Raw genomic sequence first — 15,568 nt, 5'->3', positions numbered from 1 at the left:
TTATCCAGTGTAACTGCTGGCACGCGTTGTTTCCGTACGTCAAAAATATGTTTGTCTCTGTGACAGCAGAATTCTATTCTATATGCTCACTGATGTAATCTAAATAGATGGTCACCTCATACCTGTAATATACTTGAACCCGTTTTAGGAAACACTTCTATCAGAGAAATACAGCGTTAAAGACATGAAGAAAATCAAGGAGTTTTGTCTTAAACTGAAGTTGAAGTTACATGTACACAGGTATCTGAACTTCAAATGTGCAGGTGTATCAACATGAACCCTGCATGTTATGTAACGAACTTCGTTAACGAAACAAATCAAACATATATGCATACGCAGATAGGTTTTGAATTAAGATAAACTACAGTACTTGTTGCAAAAGCTATTGCTCTGTTTAAAAACGGGGGGTTCGAATCGTTTCCGTTTTGTCGTTTGACGCCCACAGCTTTTATTGTTTCTCATTTTGTGACAGTGGGCGTGTGCGATTTCAGGAGACTGATTTCAGGAGAGCACTCGCCGTTACTCGAATATTAGCTCTGAATAATTGTTCGATGGGCATATTTTCTACTATATTTGAGTCTCTCTGTACCTAGCAGATAGCTCTAGAGGGGCTCGCATTCCCAAAGGACGCATAAAGTAAACTTCAGTAATAAATAGATTATGCAATAGTCATTATGCATATATTGATCTCGCGCAGTTTCAATACAAATATGATCGGGGTGGAATTTTGTAGTGTACGGACCGGATCGAAATGTCCGCTTCATCTTTTGCTTCTATAGAAATTTACTTCTAAGAAAAAAAAAAAAAAGTAATATCACCATTTTTTCATCCTGCTCGTAGGAGCGCGAACGTAACGATGAGAAGTTGTTGATGACGGAACCCGGGCCTTCTCTAATACTCATTCACCTTGGCTCGTAGTCGAAGATCTCGTGGTAGTGGAAGAGATTTGAATTTCTATGCGATAGCTTTGGTTTGGAGACAGCGCCAGAAGCGACAGCGACGATAACGACAACGGCGGAAGTTGATGATTCTCGAAGACGCAGCGGCAGTAGCTGAGAGGTGGGTTAAGTACAGGACCCACAGCCAAGCAATGCCATCGTTGCTATACCGCAGCAACAGCTTTCTGCCGTAGAGAACTGGCGTAACAGAGCGCCTTGCAAGCAACCGATCAGAGTGAACAACCCGAGCCGAGAAGGCTCTGTGTAAAGACACAGAGATTACGTGTCGTAGCCGCCTTTTGTGGGAGTATGTGCGATTAAACGCATCAGATAGGGGAAATTTGACAACTGAGTTTCAGTATTACTAAAACAGAAGAAAAACAAGAAACCACCATAGTATATAGGAACAAAAAGCAAAAGTTACAGCCCCGCTATAGTGTACATGTAGATTTCGATATTGCAGTTCGAGAGATATAGCTGGCTTTTTTAATTATACTACCATATATGTTACTGGTTTTACCCGCGGCATGGTACTCACTACTTAGCACACAGCTAACTGAAATAAGGTTGAAGAATAAGTGCCTTGGGTCTTCGGTAAGGCGTCTCAATTAACATCGAAGACCTCCTAAATACACTATATTTCTACATACATTCTACCATACGTTCCTATTGGACTGTGTAGTGATGCTTTTATGTGAAAATACTGTTTAACGATCGATTGGAGTCGTATTGCGAAGAATAGTATGAACCCAGTTATAAAAAGGCTCACAATTATAGCAACGTAACCAAAATGTAACGTCTACGTATTTACATCCGAAGTTTGTGTTTAGGGCGTTTTTTTATTCTTACATAGCCCGGTGAGGTATTTTTTTCTGTGCAAGATAACAAGTGATACCATACGTATGTTGGATTTCCTTGACATTTGATAGCATTTGACTAATTCTTAGTAGAATCGATCTGGTAGCTTTATCCCTGCGTCATGCAATGTTAGGGTCAGAAGTAGGAGAAGAAGAAGAAGGAGAGACTGATACTGGGAGAGGACTACCAGGACCGGTGAACCTACTCGTTTTGCCAGACACGCCTGCTTTGTCCTTCAGTCTATTTCTTTGGTTTGGTTTGGTGTAATAATCATTACATTTTTTTTTCGAACTATGGAAACGGACAAGTTGAATTCTGCTGCCCGATTTGTCTTTTACACCCAACTGGGGCCAATGTGTGTTGATAAACACCGTATCATCCTGTCTCCGCACCTTCGTAATTTTACGCGAAACTGAAATGAGTTTCATGCTTTAGCTATGAGTGCACAATAAATAAGCTACTTACCTTGTATTATAAAAGTGCATTTCTCCCTACGTTTTACGGGCAGAGGCAAACAATAACCAATGATATACGTACGTTATCGATAATGCGGATCAAGGTTATCTGCAATGACGGAGTGGCATCCACTAGGCAACGACTCGGATTTTACGGTCGTGTGTATCGATGAGCACAATGCATAGCATAAAATCGAGCTCAAATGATTGACATGTTGACAGACTTTCTCTCGATATAGTTGGTTCAGTCATTTTACTCGTACTCGTGCCGTTCCCATCGTTAACTCTAGTGAGGTACAAGCTAATTACTACAGAAAAAATCGAATAGAATTAACAGTGAGCGTCCCCGGATCAATATAGCAGCATTTTACAGATCCACTTCCGTACTACGTATTTTACTATCTTCCCAATCTCTTAATCAACATTCCTCCATTCGCGGGAAACCATTCACCGGATACAAGAGATCGGGCAGCAAAGCCCGTGAGCAAACATTGTTTCCGTTAGCGGTACCCACTTCAATTGAATGGAAAAAGCTGGAAATACTACAATGTTCCACTTAAATCATTGCAAATGTACTACTGCTTTCTCTGTTACGTACTCGTATGCCCTCCTACGTAAACTACTTGGGTCTCACATCAACCATTTGGGGTGACAACACGCTCAGACCAAGAATTTCTCTCTATAGAACATCCTACGGTAGTACGTGATCAGATCATATTATGTCAGTCACCGAAATCAGTTGTATTTTTCTGAGAAAGATTGATTCTATTCTATTGATAGATAACATTAAATTTTATTACTAGTTAGGTAGTCGCATGTTATTCTGTCAGTGTCTATGCTAGGCCATTGACAGGCCATCTCCGTGAAAAGAGGCCGAAATAAACGATAACCGTTTTTTTTTCACGAAACCACGCTTAATCTTAGTACATCGTTGTTAGAAATTGATATATCTCATTCTGACGCGTGAAACGGTATGAACTTTGTTGGTACTCATGGGCAGTGTATGAGACGGAAAGGAGTTACTTAATTCTTGTTAATTTATTTTCAAATCTCTGAATTGCAGACGGCATAAGTTGAGTGGAAGGGTCCTTAGTTAATATTAGAGCGTAAAGTCGCGCTTTGCTCCAATTTCCGGTGGTTGACTGTTTCCCCTTTGTCCTAATGTTCGCTGAATCGCTTCAGCCTTGTTGTCTATCTCCAAGCGGACACCATTTGCCTGTCTAGCCTACCTGGCTCTCTCTGTGTCGCCGTCCCGGCGCTCCAACGTCACATGCACCCGTGGCCTCCGGCGAAAATCTCTGTCTACCCTACGTTCCCTGCAGGATCACCGTTGCGGCTCATCCGAACCATGTGAAGCTCCGGTTGGAGTCGTCGGTGAACGAGCTCCACCATTCTGGCAAAGAAGTAGGCAATCAACATACATGAAAGTGGCATACATGGCGACGGCTGGTACTAATGTCAGTGCTGCCTGCACAGTAGATGATTGGTAGGGAGCCTTGAATCGCTACCGACTGAACATAGCAGCCGCCGTAAGCAAAATAGGCTTCACGGAAGCAGGGACAAGCAAGCCAATAGCGCTAGTTGTGGTAGCTATACCCTACTGCCTCCAGCAGCACGCGTTGCTCCACTGCCCTCATACGGTGAAACTAGTAGTATGGTATCTTCGCAGAGCCGTACGTCGTGATTCGAACGACAGTGGTCGATGGAAGAAGCGTTGCGGTGTTGGGTCACAGCGGAAATAGTTTGTTGTTACCGTCCTACTGTTCTTTGAGGGTGGACGCGTATAATTTTTTCCTACAATACTGAAGAGAAAAGCAGTTACCGCTCCGACGAATCTCGTTGGGCTAAACGAGCGAGCAACGTGCGGCGGTAGTGGTGGGTGAAAGGGAGAATCACGTGGCAATATTATATACAGATATTAGATACGATGATATACCTAGAACACATCTATATATACATATATCTACGTATGTGTCAGGTGTATCTAGATAATGTGACCGTACAGCGTGTATGCAGCTTCCTACTATCAAGACACATTGAAAAAAACAGATTTTTTATTATTATTATTATGTTAAACAGTGTTGCCTCACAAATGAGGACTAGTATCCAACTGGACAGATACAATAGTTCCCGTAATACGGCACAGCAGATGGCGCAGAAAGCGTAGAGCGGCATATTGTAAAAAAAAAAAACAAAAAGAAGGGCAATTAGAAAATATGAGGATCAGTTGCGTATACTTACGTAAAAACAGTATTTTACATTTCGGTCCGCATATGCCAAACGATGCCTAATTAGCCTTGATGTGCCCAAAAATTTCTCATTGCAAAAATTTCCGAGTGACTTTACTATAGCTGCCACATGTCATTATCATCAGCGTCATCCAGCCATTGCTAGACTCTACCAAAACATACTACACACTTTAGTAAAAAGAGGAAGCTGAAATATTGCTTTGGGACTGACCTAGTTGATTTACCGATACTTTTGATTCCGAGTAACTAATTGCACATATCTTTTCACAATTTTTTCATGTAGAATGTTTCTGTGTTGACCTAGCGTACGTAGTTGTTCCTATTTTCCTTAATTCTTTGGTAGATTTACTCCTTATGGAAAGGGACGAGGCGTGCTAATACAGGAAAGGAAATGAGGGTGTTTAGGCCGGGACGTGTACACGAGCGTCAAAGAGCGCGGCGTAATCAAAGAGAGTTGATCCATAAGCAAAAAAATGACGTAAATAGATAGCATTGCTTTAACTGCCGATCGTTATACGCACATGTGGCTATTTAGAATGGAACCTGCCATGGAAAACAGTAGTTTCTCGAACGACGGGCCTGGCATTTTATTTTCAATTAAAGTATGGACCATTATTATCTATGACGTTGTGTTATTCGTATAAGAATTTATTTGGTCCTATTTGTGAAGTCTTGAAGAGCAATTTCGACATTATGTTCAGATTGGAACACTTTTCGTGTTAAGAAGTTGTCATGACCTTGAAAAAAATGGCGATCTATGCAAGCATTGGCCGCTTAGTATGGGGGGTGCAAGTCCTGTATTACTGCCAGCTTGAGTCTTTTGGTGTGACATCGAGCGTTGCCACGCAACACAAAGTTCCCTCATCATTTTGTTCAGCTGTTGATAACAGACTAGAAGATTTACGAAGTCGAACACCTGCATGAGACTAGCGTCATAAGTGTTACAACTTGACATTTCTTCTAAGATGACCTTCCGCCGGTTCGATGTGACTGTTTATGATTATCGTACCGGATCAATTTATACCTCGGCCCAGAAATAGGTCACAGGTATCACTTGATAGCATGCGTGTCTAGTTCTGATCCTCGTTCAAAACATTCGTTGTCCAATTGTTTGACCAATATTATACGCCTACATATAGCAAACCTTAATCAATAAATAAATAAATCCTAACACCCGTCAATTTTAAATTGTATGGTTTGAACCGAGAGCTTGTAGTGTTTCTAGTAGTTGAACTTTAACCGAATACAAAGCCTATACATAGAGCCGTGTCTGTTGCCGTAGTTCCAAGACGACACTCGTACTGGATAATTACTCTAATTTTAAGATTTTTCATGGTCCAATACGATTCGTCGTTTGAACGACTCTATCCGAACAAACGGCTCAGAACACGGCTAAAACGGCTAAAGGCTCAGAACATTTACAGCTACACAGCTACAAGTGTATCCTGTATTGAAAGTATTGTAAAAAAAATTATAAAATATTGAAAAATATCGCACCGTTATAAAATAACGCCATACGCGTTTCGTACTCAACGATATATATATATATATATGTATGTGTGTATACGACGTCGGCTTAGTGCAGACGTAGTGAATCTAAGCGTGTGCTTAGCTCGTGCTAAACTCGAGACAATGACCAGGGGGGAAAATAAATTTATTAAGAAAGTTATCGTAGCGGAAATCGTGGACGAGATCCGCGAGTCTAATTAACGGATTGCTACGCCCATAGCGTTTTTACAATGTCGCGCATCCGAAGTGAGAATTGTTCATATGCCTCGTTTTTAGGATAATATATTTCAATGAAATTTAATTTATAGTAACGAGTGTTCTTCTTTACGCAAATAGCTAACAATAACCGTGCGCCAAACGGTATTGATAGGCGTAAACTCATTGAAGCATCACTTAAACGGGCTACATACAGAGTTCAGTTTTGGGATGATAATGAGCCAAATTTGCCAAAAAATGCAAGAGCTCCAAACGGCCAACACGATGTTAAAATGATGTTACATTGAAGCTTATCTAAAAGACCCCATCGGCAACTGATATTCTTCTCTATAAGACGGCCGTTAATTTTTGTACCAAAGGCTTAATTGTATCAAAAATAACTTTTCAAGGCGTTTTGGTAAATGTTTGTAGTCCTTAAATCTAGACTCTCATTCAGTTTTTCTAAAAAACCATATGAAAACTAGCAATAACGTAGATCATCGGTTTTCAGCGAAAGAAGAAGAAGAACTTAATCTTGACCAGAGTTTGTCCAGCGCGGAGAAATTGGAAAATAGCTAATTTTCTGTCATGACTGAACTTGTTATTTTATTCGAGAAAAAAAAGCCTTTTCGTCTGGTACCAAAAGTGACGGGTGAACGCATAGCTGTTACGACAGACAGCCCGCCAGGGCTTTCCCAATTTGAGTGCAACGCTCAGTGCATGAGATATGAAGCATATCCATAGGCTACGCTTTAGCTATGGAAACGCCGGCGGTAGTGTTTTGAAGCTGGATCAATATAATTAAAATCTAATTCACAGGGTATTTTTACTGTAGACGGGATTGGGCTTAGTGTGAACTCTCTTGCAGGAGTAGGGGCAATTCCAACCAGCCGACTGGCGTTTTCGAATTGGTTTGAAAATTTAAACCTGCATGTCTCCGTATAACTCTAGTCCAGTCTAACTCTGATCCGTATTTATCTGTCAGGTGACTGGTGCCTAAATGTTTTCGTTGGGGAGCGTAGCACATTTACACTAAGTCGATCTTCTGCAAACTATATATTGCAAAACATTACACTAGAGACAAGGAAGAAGTATAACCATAATTTGTTAGCTTAGAGTTTGTTTAATTTCTGTGCGCGCCGTGTTATAAATGAATGTAGGTTAGAGAGCTTTCCCTTTTTCCTGCATTTATATTGTTTTTTTTTTTTCTGCTAATTTAACAGCCCTATTAGAGTACGCGGTATCATAGATGGAAACAGAACGCGTTGAATTTCTCCAGCCTCGAAACAATAAAAGGGATCATATCTCATAATGGAGTACCTCGTTTGCGTTTGGAAGCAGACTAGCCTTTGGCCATGTATTGAAATTTATTACATAGCGTCTTAATACCATGCATAAATACATTTGGGCGCTTACATACGACTCAGCTTCGCAAACAACGACCTAAAGAATCCTTTCATGCAGATCCGTACCTAAAGGAATATGGAAAATGTGGCTCTATCCGAGGTCTTTTATAGCAGCAGTTTCATCGTATTCGTTCATCGTTAGCATCCTTGATTCATTAAGCAATCTTCTATACCCCTGCCACTGTAGAAACCACCTTGTTGTGGAAGCTCGCCATAGACAGCGCAATCTTCTATGTATGAGTCGGCATAAGACGAAAGACAGAGCAAAACATTTTCCCTCCTAATACCCCTATTTACATCCAGTACCTTCGACCAAAAACTGAAACCGGTCTCCAGTGGCACGGGATCAGTTGGAAAAGATGGTTGGATAAAAAAGGCTGGCCGTGTGATCTTTTAGTGCTACTTAAAACATTTCAATAAAAAGTTCGCTAAATAGTACAATAACGCTAATTGGTGCATTAGTTGTAACTATAGTTTATGTCTAGATTCCCATCAACTGTCAAAATTCTATTATATTATTATAAAAAGTTATGTATTTAACCTGTCCTGCTAAGAAATTCCATACATATTTTTTGCCTCCTCAGAACTTGAAACGACAAGCGCACTTGGATCTTTTTAGACCTATTTATTTGCCTTCACAATTTGTTTACCTACCTGCGTATATCTTCCAATTCGCTAAACTATATATATATAGTATATATATATATATATACTTGATTATACTAGCAAAGACTCTAACGATTTTTGACGCGATGAAATGCCCACGGAAAAATTTTCAATATGAATAAAAAATATGCTGTTGTTATCACATAACAAACGAATGGAAACAACCCCTTGATGTCGACAGGATGTAAAAGAAGGCTGTAAAGGACACTGAGCTAAAAATCAGTTGTTTAACAGGAGGATTTGCCGTAAAAACTTTAACTGCTATTTAAGCTGAACCTACTGCAGAAATAACTTGACGCTAATGAAATTGACACAACCATATAAAACAAATATATTATATATACCGAATTTTTGTCTTTGATCCATTGTTATGCCTATGGGCAAGGTAAAAAATTGTTCAAAACATACTAAAAAAGCACAATCAACTGCTCCGAAAAAGTCGATGATACCCTTGTATAATATTCAATTGTCACGAGGCTAAACTAGAGCTTATACCCTAGATGACCAACATTAGATTTGTAATGCGTTAAGCAGAAGTGAAGCATTTAGGAAATTTTCGATAGATTTATTCTCTGTAAATCAGTCCCTAACCGAAATGTATCAGTTTTGATGACTCGACATATTTATACAATGCTACAAAAAAACAAACAAAATGGCTTACGTTTTACAGCTCTCGTGCAACAGGACAAGCAATCAGACTGTCCTGCACGTCCAATTTCGCGCTGTGATTATATTCGTTGAGTTTGTTAATATTTTCGCATACTTCATGAAGACAAATAATAATTCTACTAACGGGTCCTATCTATCCTCGAAGAATTTCCACTGAATGAGTGACCACTTATTCTTGAATATGGTTGTGTCTCTAACGACATAACTAAATTGTTTTTTCCAGTAACTTCGTTTATGTAATTATCTGCTCCCGTAATCATTTGTACCAACACAGCTGCCCCAATACAGGGTTCTTCGCAGCGGCGCTCAAGTTTGCCCTTACTTCGAAAGGGAAAGGAAGAGAGAAAGAACAAGGCTTCGCTTTGCCCCGCAGGCAGCACGGCTCGTCCTGTTACCTCCTCTGTGATCGCTCCATTTCGCCTGAGGCCAAACTTAACTCGAATTTGGCTCCTTGGCCACCAAGAACCTGCTGAACTTGGTGCTAAGTAAAGTACTGACCGGCTAGGCGTTAATGCAAGCGATTAACATCCCCATCACGCTTCGATGCTCACGAAGAACGCACGTTGAGTTTTCCTCGTCAGACTTCGTTTGACTAGATTCTCCCTTTGATCTGACAGCGATAGTATTCGTAGCCCCAAACACGATGTACGGCAAACAGTATAGTCTCTCTTCTTGTTTGACATTTTTAATCGTTCGTTCAAACTACGCATAAAGAGTGTTTAGTTGTTTTTTAGAGGTCTTTGTCTTTCGTAATAGTGAATAACGGGGGTCTAGGGGTTTGTAGCGAATACTAAGGCTTTACTATTAGTGACGGAAAACCTATGGAAACGACAATCCGTGTGCGAGGCAGAGGCCAAGATTTAGCCAAAAACTAACCTAGTTCTAATTATGCATATAGGAAAAACTGGAGAATATTATAAAACTAGCTACTACCTCATAAAGAAAACGGTCCAGATTATGTTCTCCGCAGGATTAACAACAGGAGCATGGTATGCTTTGGAATAGTATGAATGACGTAAAAAAGCTGCCAGGAACGTCCTGTAGGGAAAACGTATATTTATAAATATGGGAAATAAAACCCATATTCTCGTAGTAATCGTGTTTTATTTCTGTTTACAATCTCGTATATATCATAACTTCACTTCGCCAATCACAGGAAGCAGCAGAGCTAAGATCAACCATAGCGATTCCTGTTATTTCGTTGCAAACCCAATTTCAGTTGTTTGCAGTGTGTGCTATTTTTTAGCCATTGTACTAATCTATTGAAGGTTTATAAATTACGTACCGTTCGAGTTAGTTTTTACCCACGTTCCATGACTTATATTTGCGAGTCACAGAAAGTGCCAGCAAAAAGGCTAAGTTATACGTTCAATAAAATGCTTTATTTGTTACGGACTATTAAATCACCGACGAAATTAAATGATGAGCTTACGTAGGCTCAAAGTTAGAAGACTGCGTGCCTTTTTTTGCACATGCATTATTTTCATATCGTAACCATAAGACATATATATATAAGCTAACTTTAATTTAGCAGTAAATTTTCGCTATATCTTCGCTTACTTGCGACACAAATATTTACAGCAAAGTTTGCGATCTAACAAATAACAGGCCGTTAAATTACTGCTCTAATGTCTCAATCTTCATCCCGGTATTTGTTCTACTACCAGCTATTGGAGAGTTCCAAATAGTAACCTTCCACCGTAGGTAATTGCTGGTGTTCCTTTTTATCAAACATTGGCATTGTTGATGGCGGTAGCTCAAAGACCGATAATGTGTTTTACCACGTCGATCTGCTAGCTGTGCCGACGAGCCGCTGGCAGCATTCGGTGGGGCGTCTGGCAGTGCGATGATTGTTGGGCGCTCCATTCGGCACAATGCCAGCTGGCACCAAAACGATATGGTCGTTCCAGCGTGACCAAGTTGACCAAGACACTTACTGGCCAAGGTGACGCCGCCACGGCGCCCCTCCCCAATTCTAAGCGGCGTCTATTAATAGACGTTAGAAGGCCACTACAGGTAGAAATAGGGCACAAGCGAATTGTAAGCGACACAAACTGCCATAAGTTTCGGCGAGGGTTTTGTATCCCTAGTTGTTATGAGTTCAAACTGAAGATAGCAGATTCTAGTGAAAAATTTATAAATTATACCTGTCTCTTTTATTTCGTTGCTTTCATTGAATCAGCGATCTTCCCCAGCGAAACGTGTAGCTAAAATGTGATAAAAACAAATACAGCGGCGAAGATATGTTGCCTTCAAGGTTTTGCAATGTCCATTCACTACATCTCTATATATATATATATATATATATATATAGTATAGAATCAGTTTCCGAAAGACGGTCGTATCCTAGGAGCGTAAGACTGAGATTCAGCCTCGAGCGCATCTGAGAGTAAGAATCGCCTACAGCAAACAGAATTTCGTAACAAACTTTGAGCAGTATCATAGAAGATGCATGTTCAAAAACTTTGTACTAAAATGGTTTCTCTATATGCGTGATGCGTTAACTAACCGGTACCGTTTTCAACTGCTAGCTTGCGGTCCACAATGCGTTCGTTTGAAATCAGTACTACTAAATAAAGGCTCGTTCCAGAGAGTTGTAAATAGGACCGTAGCTATGACAGGAGACGATGCTCTATCATCGAAATTTAATATAGGATTAGTTCTTATCTCTCCTTATAGAAAGCGTAAAGTTTTTCTCGCCCTAGACAAACACTTTACTGCTAGTTTCTGTGTGGCCTCTAGAGAAGATATTTCTGAAATTTAGGTTTAAAAAGATAGCGAATTCGGCAAAATGTTTTTAAGAACGATTTATGACGATTCTAAATGTTCAATGCAGAAATTAGCTGCTGTTTGAGAGAAAGTTCCTATCGCAAACCGCGCGCTTTCTTGCTTCGTTGTTCCGTTTTAATTTTCTGGCTTTTTTTAGTGCTCTTGTTATAAGTTTGGGCTTGCTATAAGCCCACATGTAGATTGCGCTAGTTTTTTTTACATGTCTTGCGTACTTCAGTGACCGTTTAACGGGTCTACGCTTATTGGTATCACTTGATCTTTGGCTACCATTCAAAAGTTGCTTACGGGTTAAAGGAAAAATATTTTATAGTTAACTAATAAGTGGCTTAGACCTCGAGTCGAAGCGAACAAAGGTTACATTGAATAAGCATGCAGAAAAATCGTTGAAATATCTGTCTTTGTTTAAATATAGTTTTACAAGCATGATAAAAACCTACATTTAGGCGGTGTTACGTAAGGAAAAATACGTATTTTTTTTTATCTCTATGATATATTCAAACCGCTGGTTAAAAAAAGGCTGGCAAGGCTGTTCATTACACATACAGGTTATTGTCTATTACGTACGACGTAAACTTAAGGATTTACATAATAATACTTAATTGTAAGTAATGGTAGTATGCCATTTGCTATCTATAAAAAAAAAAAAATAAATTGGGCCGTCTTCAGATGCTCAGTGCCGCTCATTTAGTCAAAATTGTGCAGGCTAATATACTCTAGATTGACCATTAAACAAGAATGTATTGATTTGGGTTTTCTTTCGTTTTCGGAGGTATTCGCACGGCTAGCCATTTATCAACGCATTTCTATGCGAAAAATACCCGTGTGCATATGCGGGCGCCCATCTTACCTATTGTACCCATGAAAATGTATATCTGTGTACACGTCACAGTAGCACAGGAAATTAATGATGACAAAAAATTGCAGCCTTCTCCCATTTGTTCTAACTTAAGCCATACTGATACCAGAAGAAGTAGTTGTTTTGATTGCCTAAGTTGGCCTGTGAGCTGAAAATATCTTTGCAGAGTCCAACGATGAAAATAAAATAAAGCTAAACGGCCAAATGACCAACAATAAAGCGTGTACGCCGTCGCACATTTTGAGAATAGTGAGTTTCTGCTCAATGTTGACGACCACGAATGGGGCTTAGGGATCAAACTTGGATTGAGAGTGGGACGCCATTGTAGACTATTAAGTCCCGACCGTGCATGAACTGCAGACCGACTAAGCTACTAGGGATGACCCAGAATTTTCGAGCTAGACGAATTCCCGTTACAGACTCGAGCACATGTAACATTCACACACAACTGCCCGAAAACAACTGCAGTCGCTTCAAACGGAGTTTCAGAATTCTATGAATAGGAAACACCCAAAGAATTATGGTTTGTACGCCCGAAGTTCAACAGTAATTAGAGTTTTTCCCAGTAGGGGAGAGGACAGACAGAACGGCCATCTGCGGTAAGACGCTTCCATCTCTGCCGTTATCTTACGACGTTTTAAACGCAGGATAGGCAATAGAAAAGGTCGGTACGATAACCTGTTTGTAGAACTCATTTGCCCTGTGTCATCTGGCCACCCGGCACTCGTATGGAGGAGTAGCGTTTAGATCAAACTTCAGATACAGGCACACACACATTCTTACAGACTTCCGCAATATTCATTGCAAATGTTTGGACCACTTCTTAAAATATTTATGAAGACTTCTGCTCCATTCGCAATCGTGGAAGCTCGTCTTTCACTCGTTAGTATTAGTAATCTGCTTTACTGGGGGTAACTGACTGTACATATAATTATCAACAAATTTACAAGATTCTGCTATAAGGCAATTATTTGTTAAAATAATTTACATATAAAGGCTCAATTTTTGTCACAGGTTGCTTCAAACTTGCAGGTTCGGTATACTTACAATCTTAATGTCCCAGTTATCTTAAAATTTCCCCTAATAAATATATGCGCATATTTTTCGAACCTACGTTTAGCTTAAATGATGTTGTCTTCATTAGACATCTTGACATATAATATCGGCATGACGTATCGTAAAGATTAACGGTAAGAGTGACAGCGTCGTAATTCAACGGTGTATGTGCGTGTGATCTTGATGAAATTCAAGAGAAGCCAATGTCTAGACAGAACCGATTGATTTATAGAGATTTTTATGGGCGTCGCCGAAGCTCACTTTCTCTTCGCGCACCAAAGCAGCGACAAGATATAGCTCTTTTCGCATGGTTGAGTTCACTAATAAGTTCGAAAACTAAGCCATGGCGGCCATTGCCGTCCTGAATGCTGCTACGCGAAACGTTTATTTATGTCAAGGAAATATTAATAATATTAATGATCAGACCGCAAATCACACAATTAGCCGTTAAGCGATCTGCGAGATTGTGGGCCTTTTTCAACTAACAACAGAATAACAACCTAGTTTGTATACGATTTCGAAGGCGTATTCGCCACAAAGGGGTACAAGTGATCAATCGTACAATCAGTACATACGCTTCCGGACAGCTGCGGTCCATTGACTGAGTATTTCATTTTTCATATAAAATATTCGAAATACGTACGCGTAGGAAAATTGCACCGACCGCTTGTGGAAGTATATACGTTGCACAAACGCCTATTAGCCTATAGACGTACATCGTTCACACACGCACGCACGCACGCACGCACACGCACACACACACACACACACCCTAGCTTTTACGATAAGTTACATTTTTATTATAATAAGACAGAAAAGCTATTAAGAATTTTTCCGCAAGGATAGTTCTACGAGAAACTTCTGCTCTTGCATTTAGTTCTGTTCACCTGTAACCTTTCCTTCACAATGTGGATCACTTCCTTCGCACTTGCGCATCCGTGCACGTATTGGCAAAGCATCTCGCCTTGCATGTTGAGTACGTCAACAATTATACGGAACTATTTTGCAAATGATATTATAACGCTTGTAGCTGGTTCCCAATAGACGGTTACTGGTATTAGTGGTTCTGTACAGACAGTCAATCGTTGCTCGTCGTGCTTGTGGATTGTGTACCTCACGTTATATCGAGTATCTTCATTAGCAAGTTCATCGCCACTTTTTAGCAAAGGGCGCCGAGCTGACAGGATTCAGCTGCTTTCGCTTATTCATTAGAACGTGAAACAGGGTACTTTACCAACCTGCACCTGCCCTAACGTTCATCGACTCGGACATTTCTCCAGATCATGATTATTACTGTCTGAGCTATCACCTAAGCTAGAAGGGTATTTAGTATCTCTCGTTTATCCGCACTCATAACTCGTTAGTTTTTTTTTATGATAATTTAATACGCCTCATAAAATTACCTTCAATCGTTTCGATCATTAAAAACGTATCTTGGCTTTTTGCAACCAAGAGTTAACAATGTTCCTGAAATTGAAGGCTACATATACTTCTGCGCCACAAGCGACAGCCATTGAAAGGGGTAATCATTGGTTCTAAGATTACCAGATGACCGGTTTCATCCATAGCACAAATAGCTGAATATCTTTTTATTAAGTAATTTTTAATTGGCAAGGGATTCAATATGCTTAGGTATTACATTTAGAGGATTAAAAATGCGGGATATATTATCTAGTATAGTAGTAGTCCTTGACGTATCTATCAGAATATAGCTATTTTTCTGTTATCAATGATATTGGATATATATCAATATAGCTGCGGAGCTCAAATTTGTATATTGCTCAAAATGTTTAAACATAATTGCTCCATGAGAAAGCTTGCAAGAAGAAAGCTCCGCCTACGTAATAGTTGATTAGTGGCAGCTATCACATATTTCAAAGTATCCCCTTCATGCTGTTAGAAGCCATGGCCTTGGAGAACG

At 39.9% G+C, this 15,568-nt stretch overlaps 1 long non-coding RNA gene across 1 annotated transcript; it reads right to left on the bottom strand.

Moving 5' to 3' along the window:
- Positions 1-3,270: 3,270 nt before the first annotated feature.
- On the bottom strand, positions 3,271-9,193 carry LOC147757305 (uncharacterized). The gene is made up of 2 exons (XR_015321617.1): positions 8,938-9,193; positions 3,271-4,361 (listed from the first exon to the last, which is right to left on the bottom strand). It is a non-coding gene; the product is annotated as an uncharacterized LOC147757305 (long non-coding RNA).
- Between the last annotated feature and the right edge of the window lie 6,375 nt (positions 9,194-15,568).

Source organism: Varroa destructor, unplaced genomic scaffold (genome assembly GCF_002443255.2).
Source record: "Varroa destructor unplaced genomic scaffold, Vdes_3.0 BEIS01000002.1, whole genome shotgun sequence".
NCBI lineage: Eukaryota > Metazoa > Arthropoda > Arachnida > Mesostigmata > Varroidae > Varroa > Varroa destructor.
This window is presented reverse-complemented; position numbering and strand designations above follow the sequence as displayed.